Source organism: Muntiacus reevesi, chromosome 2 (genome assembly GCF_963930625.1).
Source record: "Muntiacus reevesi chromosome 2, mMunRee1.1, whole genome shotgun sequence".
NCBI lineage: Eukaryota > Metazoa > Chordata > Mammalia > Artiodactyla > Cervidae > Muntiacus > Muntiacus reevesi.
This window is the reverse complement of record NC_089250.1, coordinates 125,773,838-125,790,231: the sequence shown is the minus strand read 5'-3', so window position 1 is coordinate 125,790,231 and position 16,394 is coordinate 125,773,838.

Sequence of the window (16,394 nt, the reverse complement as noted above, 5' to 3'; positions counted from 1 at the left end):
ATTCTGAGCTTTAGAGACCATCTCCTGAGAGAACAAAGGCCAACCCCACAAGACCAGCAAGAAGGTTTCCTATGACATACTCCCTAAGATCTTGTCCAGGTCTAGTAACTCTGATTTAATAATATCACTGACCTAATTCATAAGGACATTTCTTTATTATTCCTTGCTTATTAACAGGTTTTCCATAAAGATTGCTATTTTGAGTTGACTTTATCAAATTGCAATCATCAAGTAGATAATTGCTTCTAGGCTTAAGCAGAATGATTCTAAAGTTTAACAAGAAACATAAATTTCAAAATTAGAAATGCCAATATTCATATAATGTTTAAGGAGGCCAAGAGACCATTTAGTTCAATACATACATACAAAATGAAGGTCTCAGAGCTACTGAATCTGTCTCTTAAATCTGCATTTTAATAATTTTTTATTGAAAATAATCTACTCTAACACATTTGAAAACTGCAACTATAGCACTGTTTCCCTGTATTTTCAAAACTATTTCAATCTTACTTGCAATAAGATTTTCCCTTGAGGTAGAAAATGCATTTTAATACAATAATAAGCAGCTGGGTGCCTGGTCTAGCTTATTAATAAATAAGTTCAATAAATCTTTGTCTGCTCTTCCTAATTTATCAAGTTGTTTACTTTGCTAGCAGTGTAGAACAGTGAGAGCAAAGAAAGAATATGGTACCTTTGTTGTGTACACATACAAAACATAACTCTTCTAAAATATCTTTCTCATATGATGGCATTAGAAGAACATGTTCTAAAATGTAGAAAATAATTAAGAGGTAATAATAAAGTTTCTAAATAGTTAGAACAACTTTGCAAATAATTTGTCTGAAATGTAAAAGTATAGCAAATATTTATTAATGAAAAATGGGAAAGTTAGTGGTGAAATACCAGATGATAAGTGCTATAGTTTAGCAAACTATCTCACTTCTGGAATCCTGCAATACTCAAATAAAATTCAACTGCATTTATGAACAATATGCTTTACTAACACACTTCCAGTAATGATTATTTCTAATACACCTAATATGATCATTGAAAGAGAAACCTTAAATTAGAAGAAACTGTCTTGACTGTAAATTTATCATTATTACCACCTCCCTTTGCTTGGATAGAATATATATGCTATTACTTGTTAACTGGAGAAGTCTTTGAAAATAAATGCTTATAAATTAATTAATAGAACAATTACAGTAAATGACTCACTAGAAACTGTTACAGGACCAGCACAGCCATTCTTGAGAAACTGCTAAGAAAATTAATTTTATGTATGTGCCAACTTGTAATGAAATAAACAAGTTATATAATAGTACAAAATAATCCATAATAATAAAACCTTATTACAAAATATTTGCTTCATCAATTTCTGCCTTGACATAACAACTTCTTTCCTATAATCATTAAAATTACAAAAGTACATCACGCAAAATTAGGTTATCTATACTGATTTTTGTCAATAAGCTCAATATTGTAAACCTAATGCCTCCTCAGTTAGAAACAATTTTATATTGATAATTAACAAATTTGGAAAGAGAAACTATAAAGGGACTGATCCAAATAGATGCTATTTTTTTAAGAAAATTAACAGTTGGTAATCGTTAAGATTTACTACAATTTATTATTAGAAAACTTTAATGATTCAAAAGTTTTGTGTGGAAAAAAAAAATCACTTCCTATAGAAGGAATCTCTCCCCCATTCCTCACACTGCCATCAAAGAAAGTGGAAAGAGAAAAAAAAAGCTAAAATTTATTGTTATGCAATCTTCCTGCTAACACTTCATAACAATGAGAAACTTAGTTCTGTAAGAGCTTTCGTCCATGGGTTTATCCACTGGTAGCACATAAGTCTGCTGTCAGTGAATGAATGGGTATTAAGCTTCTCAGGCATATGTTGTTTGTTGACTGACATTCTACTCTAAAGATATTTCCTTTTCCCATATTTGCTTACTTATTGTTTTATTATATTCACAATGGACTTGTGTATTCCTCCTATTCAGTTTGTGTACTGTGGTACTGTCATTTTTTTCATGCTCTATTTATACTGTATTTGGTCTATGTGAACTATTTCAAGATAGCATCTTTCTAATATGTCTCCACCATACTTTGAATATGTTCTTAATTTCTATTAAATACTATAAGATATTTCAAGTTCATTTCATTCTTGTGAAGTTCAGCTATTTCTCCAAGGAGACTTTATTTCATTTGTTAAGGGGTGGTATTTGGAGACTAAGGTCTAGGAACTAATTGTTCTTCTTACTCATTTCTACAGTGAAAACTATCTACACTTGCTCTACCACACACTTTCCAACCATTACAGCATCCTCCAAATTACTTTACCTGCTAGCTTTCTACCTTTCATTCTATACCAACACAAGTATTCTTATCACAGTCTGAGGAGTCTTTTTTAAAAAGTATATTGTATCATTTAATTCATCATCTTACACTGTCTAACATTTTTATTTTTCACTTTAAACTACACACAGAGATACACACTGAGACACATACATACCCCAGTGTTTCTCATGAATTTAGACACAAAGTGAATTGAAAGTTGCTCAGTCATGTCTGATTCTTTGCAACCTCATAGATTATACAGTCCATGGAATTCTCCAGGCCAGAATACTGAAGTGGGTAGCCTTTCCCTTCTCCAGGGGATCTTTCCAACACAGGGATTTAACCCAGGTCTCCTAAATTGCAGATGAATTGTTTACCAGCTGAGCCACCAGGGTAGCCCAAGAATACTGGAGTGGGAAGCCTATCCCTTCTCCAGCAGATCTTCCCGACCCAAGAATCAAACTGGGGTCTCCTGCATTGCAGCAGATTCTTTACCAACTGAGCTATCAGGGAAGCCCAAAAGTTCTTAAGAAAATATCAGTATATTTAATTCATTAATATATAAAAGGAGTTGTGTACCATGATCAAGTAGGATTGATTTCATGTACACAAAGCTAAATATTCCAAAACCAATCAATGAACTTCAGCAAATCAACAGATTAAAAAAGAAAGACCATATCATCATATCAATAGATGTAGGAAAATAACTCAATAAAATACAAAATTCATTCATAATAGTTTCAGGAAATGAGAAATGATAAAGAATTCCCTCAACTTGATAAAGAGCATCTGAAAAAAGAAAAAAAAAAAAACTACTCAACATAAAAAACCATGAGAGAGTGTTTTCTCTGTAAGACAGAATTTGACAAGGACTTCTATCACTCTTCTTACTCAACATAGTCCTGGATATACTAGCCACAACAACAAGGCAAGAAAAAAATAAAAGACATCAGATAAGAAAGGGAAAAATAAGATTATCTCTACTCACAGATGAAATGATTGCTTATGTAGAAAATTGAAAGTAATCTACTTAAAATTTCATAGAATTAATAAGTGAGTTCAGCTTAGTGACAGATACAAGATCAACACACAAAATTCGAGTGCATTTCTATATTAACAATGAGAATGTGGACTGAATTAAAATCACTGTAATATGTACTGAAGAATGTAAAAGAAGCTTTGAACAATCAGAAATATTTTTTAATGTAAATACAGTATTAGAAAAATGGCTGCCATTTAGTTGCTAAGTCATGTGCGACTCTTTTGTAACCCCATGGACTATAGCCCTCCAGGCTCCTTCTGTCCATGGGATTTCCAGGCAAGAATACTGCAGTGAGTTGCCATTTCCTTCTTAAGGGTATCTTCCCAACCCAGGGGTCAAATCCATGTCTCTTGCATTGGCAGGTGGGTTCTTTACCACTGAGCCACCAAGAAAGCCCAGAAGGATTATCTAAATTTATCTGAAAATGTAATTCCAATCAAAATTTCAACATTTCGCATAAGTGTATACGCATGAAACAGCCAAGGCAATTTTCAAATTATCATGTGATAAATTACAATAAAGCAAATGAAATATCTGAATAAAGTTAAATAAGCAAATATTTAAATAAATAAAACTATGAAACAATCTAGAGAGTTTAGTATAAAATTGAGCTTCAATTTAGTGTAGAAAAGATGAATAGCCCAGGAAGTGTTGAAAAAATTGATTATACATTCATAAACATAAACTTGAAATTGATTGAGAATTCTGTATGTGTGTATTTTGCACACACTTACCACTAGAGGTATTTGTGCATGTGCAAAAGGAGGTATGTAGATGGAAAATCAAACCATGATTATTTATAATAATGAAAACTCAGAAACAAATTATCCACCAAAGCTAGAAATGAAACAAATAATGGCATTTCCAAATATAAAATGCTATTTAATACATAAAAGAATACTGCACTGACATGAAAAATCTCAGAGGCATATTGTTGGGAGTACAAAGCAAGTTATAGAAAATACTCAATGTTGTTGTTAAGTTGTTCAGTCGTGCATGACTCTTTGTGACCCCATAAGCTGGAGCATGCCAGGCTTCCCTGTCCTTCACCATCTCCTGGAGTTTGCTCAAACTCATTTTATTGAAAATATTCGATGAAAATAGCTATTTTTCTTGTTATTTAGAAGAGTCAAACACCACATATTGCTATATTTTTTTTTAAAAAAAGAATAAATTTCAGGACGATTACAGAGTCTCTATATCTTGATTCCCCAGTTAACTGTGACTTCTCAGAGCCCTTCCATCCAGGATTCTCCGTCTTAAAAAACATTTCATAACAACCAAGAAAATGTCAGTTCTTCAACATCTGAATCACTCCTTCTGAGGGATTTCCTTTGAAAGATATCAGGGTAGACATTCAATCATCAGGATCCACTTCAATGATTAAAAAAAAAAAAAAGATGTTTAGGAACATAGTTTTTACAATGTTAGCAACTTTTTTGAATACTGTATTGATATCTCCTCCCTTGTAGGAAGAAAATTAAATAATAAATGTTCCCTAACATATTTAAGAGAAAAGTATAGAAAGAAAGAGTGAGAAAAAGATACAGCTACAACCTCAGGTCAAGATGAGCAGCAAGTCATTCTGAGCATTGAATCAAGATTCCGACTGCTTTTATCATATCTGTTAAACTGCTAGACCAGGGACAAGCTAGTAAAGTATAAATACTGATCATTAGATATTGTTCTCTTATTTACCAGATTGGATAGATAAATGTTCACCTTTTTTCAGATCCTAAACTCTGGAGAGAATAGCAGTTATTCTTATTTTATCTTGTTTTTTGTCGACTGTAATTTCTAGCTTTATTGCTTACTAAATAACATTTTATTGCTTACTAAATAACGCCTCTGTGCAAAACTCATTATCTTTCCTGACCTCAAACCACACCAGGAGTTAAAGAGGGACAGGTATTGCTATGCCCATTTTCAAAAGAGAAAATGCGGACGCTATTTTAAGTCATGTGGTTGAGGAGGAAAAGTAGTGTCAGTGTTACCAGTGTTTTTGCGGCAGAATAACTATTTTCCTTTCAACTAGCAGAGTAAGTAATATTCTTCACCCTTCTATACTGTCTAGAGAACCATTGACCAAGCTGTCTGTCTTCCCCCTGAAGTGGATGAGCACAAGATGTAAGCCAGGCCAATGTCACCATCTTGTTGGATTTTGCGTCTTGAATAGAGATATTAAGAGAGTGAAACAAAATTATCATATTCATCCCAGAGGTATGCCACTGTTGAGACTGTTGACTAGATTTCAACCCCCTGGGGATCATACTGGCCCTCGACTTCTGTGATTCTGAACCCTCTTCTTTAGTGCTTCCTTCACTTCTATGAGTCCCCCTCATCCCCAACCAGTCTCTCTTATCCTCTTTAATTAATAGAATCGTTATCTCTTGCTTGCCACCTACAAGGAACCACAGTATACAGTTGGCCATGTGCAGAATTAGAGAGGACTCGTTTGAATTTGGAGGAAGCATCATGCCCATGCCACACCCCTGCATAGCCTATTCCATCCTCAGCCACATATATTTGGAGTTTCTTCCCACCTTCCATAATGTACACATATACTCAAAGAAGACTTCGATTTCCTACCAAATTTCTTCAATCAAAATCTGCTTTCTGGAAGAAGCTTGAACCTTTTTGCACACATATGTAGAAGAGTATTTTGTTTTGTCTTTTATCCGATAAGGTTTATTCAAATCCTCCTACATACATATTATTGTGCTAAGAAAGATAATAGTGTAAATAAGAAAGATTTGTCCCTTGTCTTGTAGCTGATATATCCATCAAATACTGTAAAGGATATCTAATTACAGGATTCAGAGTTCTGGAGGGGAGACAAAGTACCTTCATTCCAACTCTGAAGTCAGATGAAATCTGAAATTGGTAGTTGCTTACTAGTGTTTCCGGTTTAGGAAATAAAGCCATATCTAGTTTAACAGTGAATAGAATATCACCAGCAGTATACTGATTTTCCACATAAAGTTAGACAATAGGTTCATTATCTTCCCCTCACCCTTCAATTTTTTATCACCTGTTGACACAGTTAGTGTTTTGTTGTGGAATCTTCTACAGTGCTCAGGCTAACACTAAACCTAGCTGACTACATTTAGAACACCCTTGACTGAGGAAACTGCTGTCAAACTCTCTACCTAAAAAAGTAACGAGTTAAAAATAAAGAAAATATAATTTACATTATTACTGAACTTATTTTAATAACTAACTTAAAAATATTGGAAAATTTAAATCACCCAAAACGAGGTAAACAAGAGCACCTGTAATTCTAAAACAGAGAGACTGCCACTACTGACAGTTTAACCTATATATTTTCATTATGTATATTCATACATACATGAGTAATGCACCTTCTTCATATATGTTTGCTCCTGAAACACAGGGATTGTTTTAAGTACTCTTTTAAATTATGAGTGGATGATATATTTGAAACAGAATTAAATTTGTCAAGTATAATCACAATCATGATCATCATTTTTATAGTTAACTGTGCCAGATACTGGTTTAGTACATTGAATACTTGATCTCATTTAATCCTTCCAACAAACTAATGATGTTGGTACAATTGTTATCATCAATTTTACTGACTAAGAAACAGGATTTAACCAAGTAACAGCTCAAGATCCTACAGAAGCAAATTGAAAATGAAATATGGATAAAGGGAGATACCCAGAGGAAACTTTTTGAGACATGCTGGCCCCCCATAAGAGAGAGTAATGAAGACCAAAGAGGTATGTCTGGAAGATTTGGAATCTTTCTTTCCAAATTCTCTTAGTGAGGATACAAACAAAGCATTGTGACTCCCATTCAAAGTGTGTGCTCTGTTGCTATGGTGAGTGTATATTACTCAATCTACCCAATTTAAACACTCCTCAAAGGTGCCACAACCAGACATTGGGAGGAAATGGTTTGCTTTCCCTTATAACTTAACTTCTAGCATGAAGTACAGGTTGCACATGCCCCACTACCTCCTTCCCTGGTGGTTCAACAGTAAAAATCCACCTGCAATGCAGGAGACACAGGAGACACGAGTTCAATCCCTGGGTTGGGAAAACCCCTGGAAGAGGGCATGGCAAGCCACTCCAATATTCTCACCTGCAGAATCCCATGGACAGAGGAGCCTGGTGGGCTACCGTCCATAGGGTTGCAAAGAGTTGGACACAACTGAAGAGATTAAGTGTACATGCAGGCCTGATCCGCTAAACCAGAGAGGAGGTGATGAAAGCAGGGTAGCTCTGAAAAGCTGGAGGTCAGCATCTGTGACAAGGATCTTTTCTACAGTTGGGCTTCTGCCCAATTTTGCTTCTTTCATGGAAGAAGCATGTTCCCTTGGCAGAAGTCCCCACAAGGCAGATGTGAAAGCAAAACACCACCTACACAAAGACAAGAGCTCTGAAGCAGGAGAGAACCCCATTCTTGACATCTCTGCAAAGTGGATGCAAGTTCAGGATAGGTGCTGGACAGGTGCTTGTGGTCCTCAGGGTAGTACTGACCTCAGAGCACAATAGGGCAGCTTCTTCCTTTTGACTATATAACTTTGTAATATAACTTCCTTTGACTATATAACTATATAAATTTGTAAAATCTGACTATATAACCCCTGAAGAAGGGGTTCTGCAAGGTACAAATGGCTCCAACAAGCCTACATGCTTCTCAGAGCCAACCCCATAGAGACTTCAGCTCTTTTCAGCTGAACCTGACTCTGTCTGCCTCTACCAATTTCTGGCACTCTGAAAGCTGTGAGGGAAACCACTCCACATACTAAAACAATAAAATAAAGAAAAATAACAATAATAAAATGCTTAGTTCCACAAAAGAGTCTCAAGATGACAAGCTGATTGCTTACCTCCTAATCACCACTATCCAGTATCAAAATTAATAGAGAATAACTTCTTGGGGCTTCTCCAATGGCTCAGTGGGTAAAGAATCCATCTGCAGGAGACACAGGAGATGCAGATTCAATCTATGAGTCAGGAAGATCCCCTGGAGGAGGAAATGGCAAGCCATTCCGGTATTCTTGTCTGGGAAATCCCATGAACAGAGGACCCTGGCACGCTACAGTCCATGGGGTTGCAGAGAGCTGGACATGGCCGAGCAGCAAAGCTAGCACTTCTTTTAGCCTCAAAAGAAAATATAAAATACTTTATAATCATGCAGGATTGGGATTAATTTTTGAGTCCTTAGCATCTTTTCCCAAATGACAAAGCCTTTACTGAGACATGCCTCAGCTGCACACAAAGGCCCCCAAGGAGACTCCCAGCACCCCCAGCTCCAGTTCTCCTCAAACCCCCATTCTCACCCCCTACAGCAGCCTTGAGAAGAAGCCTCAACATTAAATGCAAAAAAGAGTTCAAAGTATGACTATAACACAAGCAAGAACATTTTGTTTACTGACAAGAATCTCAGCTTCTTTTCAAGTGACTAGAATTTAATGGACCAGAGGAAGAAATAGCTCAACAGAGAGAACTTTAAAAGTCTCTAGGAGATAAAAAATAAATTGCTTTGTTAAGTATATCCCTTGATGTGTCATGCTTGTCCAAAGATGCAGTTATATATGCACTAAAGGAATATTGGCTATTTTTATCACCTTTCCCCAATGTTAGTACCACACACAAGGGCAGGGCTCATTCATTCACTTGTTCAGACATTTATTGAGGAGTTCCTTTGTGCCAGTCTATACCACCCTTGAGGATACAGAGTTGGCAATTATAGACTGTCCACAAGAGACACAGAAGTTTAATAGATTAGATGACAAGAAAAATGAAAATAATTTAAGCAATAAGTGCTTAACAGACTGTGGTATCTACAAAGTACCACTGGACCTACAGGAAGATTGGGGGAAATTCAGAGTGAAAGAATCAGTACAGTTGATCAATAAATAGTTTTTTCAAATTTGTGTTATTAAACTTCATACTGTTAAACTTACTAAATTGTTGCTATTTTATGGAACTATCTGAATTCAAAGGAAGCAACTATTTGGGATAGTATTCACAGTGAAGGTTAGGGAAAATCCCATGAACAAATATGAATCACTTCCAACTCTTAGAAGTCAAGAGCAATTCCAGAAGGTAGCTGTTGGCTTCTAACTCTGAGATGACAAATTAAGTCTGTGATCTTTGGCAGAGGTTGGTAACCTTCTACATTAAGGAGTTTATCCCCAGTTAGTTGTAACCTATTGTGCACTGTAGCAATTCGAAGTCTCTAAGGAGACTCTTTGATTTATTTATACATATATTATTTTTAAATGGAGGGAGCTAAAGACACATTTTGGTGAAAAGGTTCAGGTGATCTGTGAGTTCACTTACTGCAAACCATGAATTTTTCACTTATAAGAAGAACTGAAAGCTACTTATTTGTGACTACTAAGTGAGTAATGAGTCATTACACAAAGCTTCATGTTGCAAGAGTTTACTGAAGAACCTATTTCATTAATCTACTGTTAAATCTTGGCAATATTAAACAATATAACAACATCGATGTTTGCTTAATGAATGAATAAAGGAGTACACATCAGTGCATACAAACCTACTGAGTACTGAAGAAGAATGAAAGAGGCCCTCCAAAGAGTATCCCCAATAGGGTACTTTTATTTGGTTGTTCTTTACAGCTTAGAATCTGAGTTCCAAAGAATGTCATGGGCAAGACTGTTGGCCTTTGGTTTCCCCAGTGAGGTTAGTCTAGCTAGTTCCACCAGGCCAGGGCAAGGGGAAGGAATTTCTAAGAAAGAAAACAGAAAGTCCAAGCAAACCCAGAGAGAAACTAGACTTTCTTCCCAATCTGAAAAAAAAGAAAGAAAGAAAAAGACAAGTTACAAGTGTTTCCAAAGAAAAATTATATAAAAGGGATACTGAATCCAGGAGACTTGAAGTCAGGAGTTTGAAAACTAGGAAATTAATATACTAGACAGCTTGTCATCAGTTAATGGGGAGGTTTGAAGTTGTAGCTAAGAAACAGGAATCTGACACTTAAGTCTCTGGTCAGAAGCTAGTCAGAGGTGCTTGAAACTGTCTCAAAAAGATTAAGCCTGGACTCTCCCCTACCACAAAGCAGCATTGTGTGGACAGGATTTCTCTGCTATAATTTTAAGGCTTTGAGTGATTTAAGAATATTTGGCAGCTGAGGAAAAGAAATCACATATCCAGTTTGTACATTCTCGTTTCACTTGATGGAATATTTTTTCATTTTATTTATCATCATTTAAAAAATTATTTTTAGTGTGTAATCCAGTTATTTTCAACCATGACTGTATACCAGGCTAACCTATGCAGTTTTCTGAAAACACAAATAAGAACAGTCACCTGGAAAGTACGATTTAGTTAGCTTCTAGGTTTGACTGCTGTTTGTGTCTTAGTTCCAGCATTGACTAAATAGCCAATCAAGTTTGATTATTCACTGAAATTACATAAGGATCAAGACCACGCTCTGGTGCCTACAGTCAAGTTACATTTCAGAAAACTTGCTATCTCTGGAGGCTGTAATTGCAGTTGGCATTTTTTTCTTACAACCTGTCTACATTTTATAAATGTTCCCCAATAAACATAGGTGAATTTCATAATAAAATAAAACAAATTATTATTTTTTTAAAGAATGCATGAGTTTGAAATATTTTGTCTTACTCTGCAAGAGAATTCCAGAAAAACATATACTTCTGCTTCATTGACTATGCTAAAGCCTTTGTCTGTGTGGATCACATCAAACTGTGGAAAATTCTTAAAGAGATGGAAATACCAGACCATCTCCCCTGCCTCCTGAGAAACCTGTAGGCAGGTCAAGAAGCAACAGTTAGAACTAGACATGGAACAATGAACTGATTCCAAACAGGGAAAGAAGTACTTCAAGGCTGTATATTGTCTCCGTGCTTATTTAACTCATATGCAGAGTACATCATGTGGAATGCTGGGCTGGATGAAGCACAAGCTGGAATCAAGATTGCCGGGAAAAATATCAGTAACTTCAGATATGTAGATGACACCACCCTTATGGCAGAAAGTGAAAAGAAACTAAAGACCCTCTTGATGAAAGTGAAAGAAACTGAAAAAGCTGGCTTAAAGTTCAACATTCCAAAAATAAAGATCATGGCATCCAGTCCCATCATTTCATGGCAAATAGATGGGGAAACAATGGAAACAGTGACAGAATTTATTTTCTTGGGCTCCAAAATCACAGCAGAGGGTGACTGCAGCCATGAAATTAAAAGACACTTGTTCCTTGGAAGAAAAGCTATGACAAACCTAGACAGCATATAAAAAAGCAGAGACATTACTTTGCCAAGAAAGATTGGTATAGTCAAAGCTAAGGTTTTTTCAATAGTCATGTATGGATGTGAGAGTTGGACCATGAAGAAGGCTGAGCACTGAGGAATTGATAGTTTTGAACTGTGGTGTTGGAGAAGACTCCTGAGAGTCCCTTGGACTGCAAGGAGATCAAACCAGTCAATTCTAAAGGAAATAAGTCCTGAATATTCATTGGAAGAACTGATGCTGAAGCTGAAGTTCCAATACTTTGGTCACCTGATGTGAAGAGTCGACTCATTAGAAAAGACCCTGATGCTGGGAAAGATTGAAAGCAGGAGGATAAGGGTATGACAAAGGATGAGATGGTTGGATGGCATTACCAACTCAATGGACATGAGTTTGAGGAAGCTCCAGGAGATGGTGAAAGACAGGGAAGCCTGGCATGCTGCAGTCCATGGGTTCACAAATAGTCAACAGGACTGAGTGATTGAACAACAACTTTAGTTTGATTCCAAACAAGAGAAATTATTAACCATATCCCTAACTGCACATGAGTGTTGCTGTTTTATTTAAGGAACGATGGCAATTCTGAGTCTTCGTGTGTGTTTTTTTTTTAATTAATGCTTGTTTATAGCAGTTCTTAAAATATTTGAACAGATCAATCAGAGATAACTCTCTTTAAAAAAAAAATAGAAAAATGTCCCTGTTAATTACTTATCTTTCCTCATGTCAAAAATCACTAATGGATTAACCCTGTAGTATTTATTAGCTATAGATGTCTACTGCTTAAATTAAATGTCTCTCCTTGCTAGGCTACAGACAGACTTTACTATGGTCTGTTTAATCATTTGATGTTGAGTCACTTTGTCTCTGATATGAGAGATGTCTATAAAATCTTTGTTATATCTATTGAATGTTCTAACTTAGATTTGCGTGTCTGGATATTGAAATTCTTTCAGGGTCAGGGTCAAGCAAAAAGATCTTCAAGAAGGCTGTATGACCTACAAGGCTGCCCCCATAGAAAGCAAAAATCGAAACTACATGCAGAGTCTCCACTGCAGTGTTAATATCGGCTCCGTGGACATCCAAGGACAGTTCAGAACTAAAGCCTCCTAAGAGTGACAGTGTGAGTCCTGCCACTGTGAGTTCACAGTGAGACAACAGCAGTTCATAATTCCCTGCGTTAGGGGGACCCGGTACCCCCTGGATCCTGTGGGCCCTCCTGCCTGAGTACAGTGCAGTGAGCTCTGTGAAGCTGCTCCCCAGGTCTGCTCACAGGTCTCCCATTTGGGAGACTGACTCAGGGTTCCTGGGATGGTTTCCTTCCCAATCTCTTTGATTTCCTATTCATCTTCATTTGGCTGGCTCTGTGTTTGGCTCATTTTGGAAGTAGTTGCCACAGGGGAACATTATTGTGTTTGGGAGTGAAGTGTTAAGAGGAGCAGGTGCAGAGAGAGAACACCACGCTGGGAAGACAAGCATTCCTACCTCGATCTATTCATTACACACAGAGCAACTGCAGAGAGGGCTAGGGATGCAATGCTAATGAGGGAAAGAACACGCTTCTCAGTTCATAAATTTGATGCTAAGGAAACCAAACAGAAAGCAAAGGCATGATAATGAAAAGAACTGCCCTAAGGTTGTATGACTCTAATTCCAATATCAGTTTCAAATAGAGATAAATTTTTGCATAGGCTGAGATGACTATTCTAAAATTTTGTAACTGCCATATATACATACACACACACACACATATATATATAATCTGTACTTAACTATACTTTAAGCTCCTTCAAATGTAGAACTTATACACTTAAGATTCTTTTGCATGTACTTCTGCTGCTGCTGCTAAGTCGCTTCAGTCGTGTCCGACTATGCGACCCCATAGACAGCAGCCCACCAGGCTTCCCCGTCCCTGGGATGTACTAGTACTCAATAAATTAGAGAAGGAAATTAATGTTTGTTGAGTACCTTATGTACGCTCCCCATCATGAATTATTATGTTTAATTTATTTCTGGTAGAACTGTTTTTACACATATTATATTTTGCGCTTTGCAGATGAGCAAATATGCCCAGAATGTTTTAGTGACAAGCCCAAGGTCTCAGAGTTACTAACTGGCAGAATCTGCACTCAAAATGTATGCTCTCTCAGCTCTACCACCTTGGAGGAGTCCCACAGTCTTATCTCCTTCCTTTTCTTTCTACTGTTAAGAATTCATGTGATTATAGTAGATCCACCTAACTAGTACAGAGTAATCTCTATCTTAAATCCAATCATTATTAACCATAATTACATCACTAGTTCCTTATATGACAAGGCAGTCTATTGGTGACGGGTTTGGGTGTGTAATCATCTTCAGGGTCAAAATTCCTACCACACCACCTCAGAGAGAGATAAATCTCACTGATCATAGCCAACATATTTAGCAAAGATCCTTGTGCACTTGTAAGGGCATAAAAGACTATAAGATACATCTCCATTGCTCACATCAGAACCAGTTTTATCCTCTGAATCAAGTTTAGGTCATTTTATGCAGGATGACTGAATACTGAAATTTCCTTAAGCTATTCTGCTCATAACTCTGATGTTGAAGACCGATGAAGTGATACATTTAGGCTGCAGTACAAACTTAGAAACTGCTCAGGGTGCTAGGATTAGAATGTGGCACAATATCATGTGTCAGGGCATAGATCTCATGCAGGAGAGGAAGAGCATCAGAGCTTTGACCGTGCCCTTAAGAGATTCATATTTATTATTAAACTCTCTCTGGATGGAAAGACCAATGGTAAATTTATCAAGAATTCTACAAGCATTATTAAAGTGAGTGATTTTTCTGCATCTCAAATAAGAGTCTTATATAGGCATCAAAGTTACCCAAGATAAAATGTCCAAAATACGAACGTGAGGAATTTATATGTACAAGCAAGTGATGTCATTAACCTGAAAAGATGTCTTTCGACTTAAGATGACCTTCTAACTAGATGATTTTCCTGACCTAGAATTTTCACCCTAACAGTCTCACTTACTTCATACCTGTCTAAATGCCGATTTGGTTTTCATTCATATATGCCAGTAAATAAATCAGAGAAAAATATTTCCTAGCTTTCAGGCATCACCAACAAAGTTATAAAAAACTTTTTCAGTGAGAAGAAACTACTATCAACTTGTCTTAGAAAGAAAATGGAAAATCATACAAGACAACTACATTGAAAAGGTCCAAGACTCTTGCCAGGTAACTAGTCCTAGAAATTAGATTGTAAGAGTGAACCAAGACTATTTACTCTACCTGAGAACCTAGAAGGAGTAGGTTCTTAGAAAGTGCTAAGGGTCCAGCCAAGGAGACTAGCATCAATCAGCTGCAATGATGTTGATATGGCAAGTTTAAGGACCAGGAGCCAGACAGAAGGTAAAAACAGAATGTGAATAGGGATGAGGGCCAAGTTCGGAGGGTTGATAGGCAATCAATTTTATGGAAAATAAAATGAATTAAATCCAGGAAATGGATGCAGCTGGCTTAAAGGAATAAGGCAGGCATGCAAAAACCCTAATGATATCACCAATATTTTTCTTAGGGTACACACTGACTTTATATATAAAATAATATGTGCAATTTAAGAGTTACCAATATACTTATCTTCTTAAATGCAATTAACTTCTTTGCCAGTTATGTTCCTAATACTTCTACATGCCCTTGTTATGTTAGACTGAAAGGTAAGTACAGTGTAATACATGTAGAGGATCTCACACCTAGACATGACTGACTTGTCCAATGGTAAATATTATTGTTGTTTAGTCACTAATTCATGTCTGATTCTTTGGGATCCCATGGACTGCAGCATGCCAGGCTTCTCTGTCTATGGGAATTCCTAGGCAAGAACACTGGAGTGAATTGCCATTTCCTTCTCTAGGGGATCTTTCCAATCCAGGGATCGATCTCATGTCTCCTGCATTGGAAGGCAGATTCTTTACCACTGAGCCATTACGGGAAGCTTGCAGTAGTGCCTACTTGATCTGAAACCAGGCATTCCATTGCTTAGCTAGCAACCAAGGAAAATGTCTTTCTTTACATTGGATACATCTCAGCTGTTCTCACTGATTGGAAGGTGTTAGATCGGAAGGTGTTAGATCTGAAAGTCTATGCAGAACTCTGAGATCTCCATGTGTCTAGTTCATTTGGATAACTAAAGTAGAAGCCAATTTTCACATGAGGAAAATGGAGCATAAGAAAGAGCCTAGAATTCTAGAAAGAATGAGAGAGACATGGGAAGCCTGTCTGCCTTGGCAACCAATAGTTTAACAAGTCTCAGCAAAATTTGTGTGAAATCCATCTACAAATGCTTTGTTCAGTGAAGTCTCTCTATTCTTACATCAAACCCACTCCTCTTTGTTTGAGCAAACCATAGTGGACTTTTACCTCTTGTACCTGAGAAGATTTTGGTTAGAAGGCATCATTATTATTGTATCTTCACTGTTTTTGGAAGATCCTGAGTAGACAGAGATGTCATCTAAAGAGAATAGTAACTCTGGAAAGAGAGCAGAAAATGAAAATTAGAGAAAATATTAAAGATAAACTTTGCCAATATAAATGTTACTACAAGAGTTCAAGAGTTCCTCCTTTACACTCAAAAATGTTTGTGCTTGTACACATTCATGTTTGGTAAGATATCATATAAGTCATAAAGTATCATGTATTCATCACTGTAGTTCTTGATAGTCTTAGAGTTGACTTCACTCATAACTTATAGATGTCCTAAATGA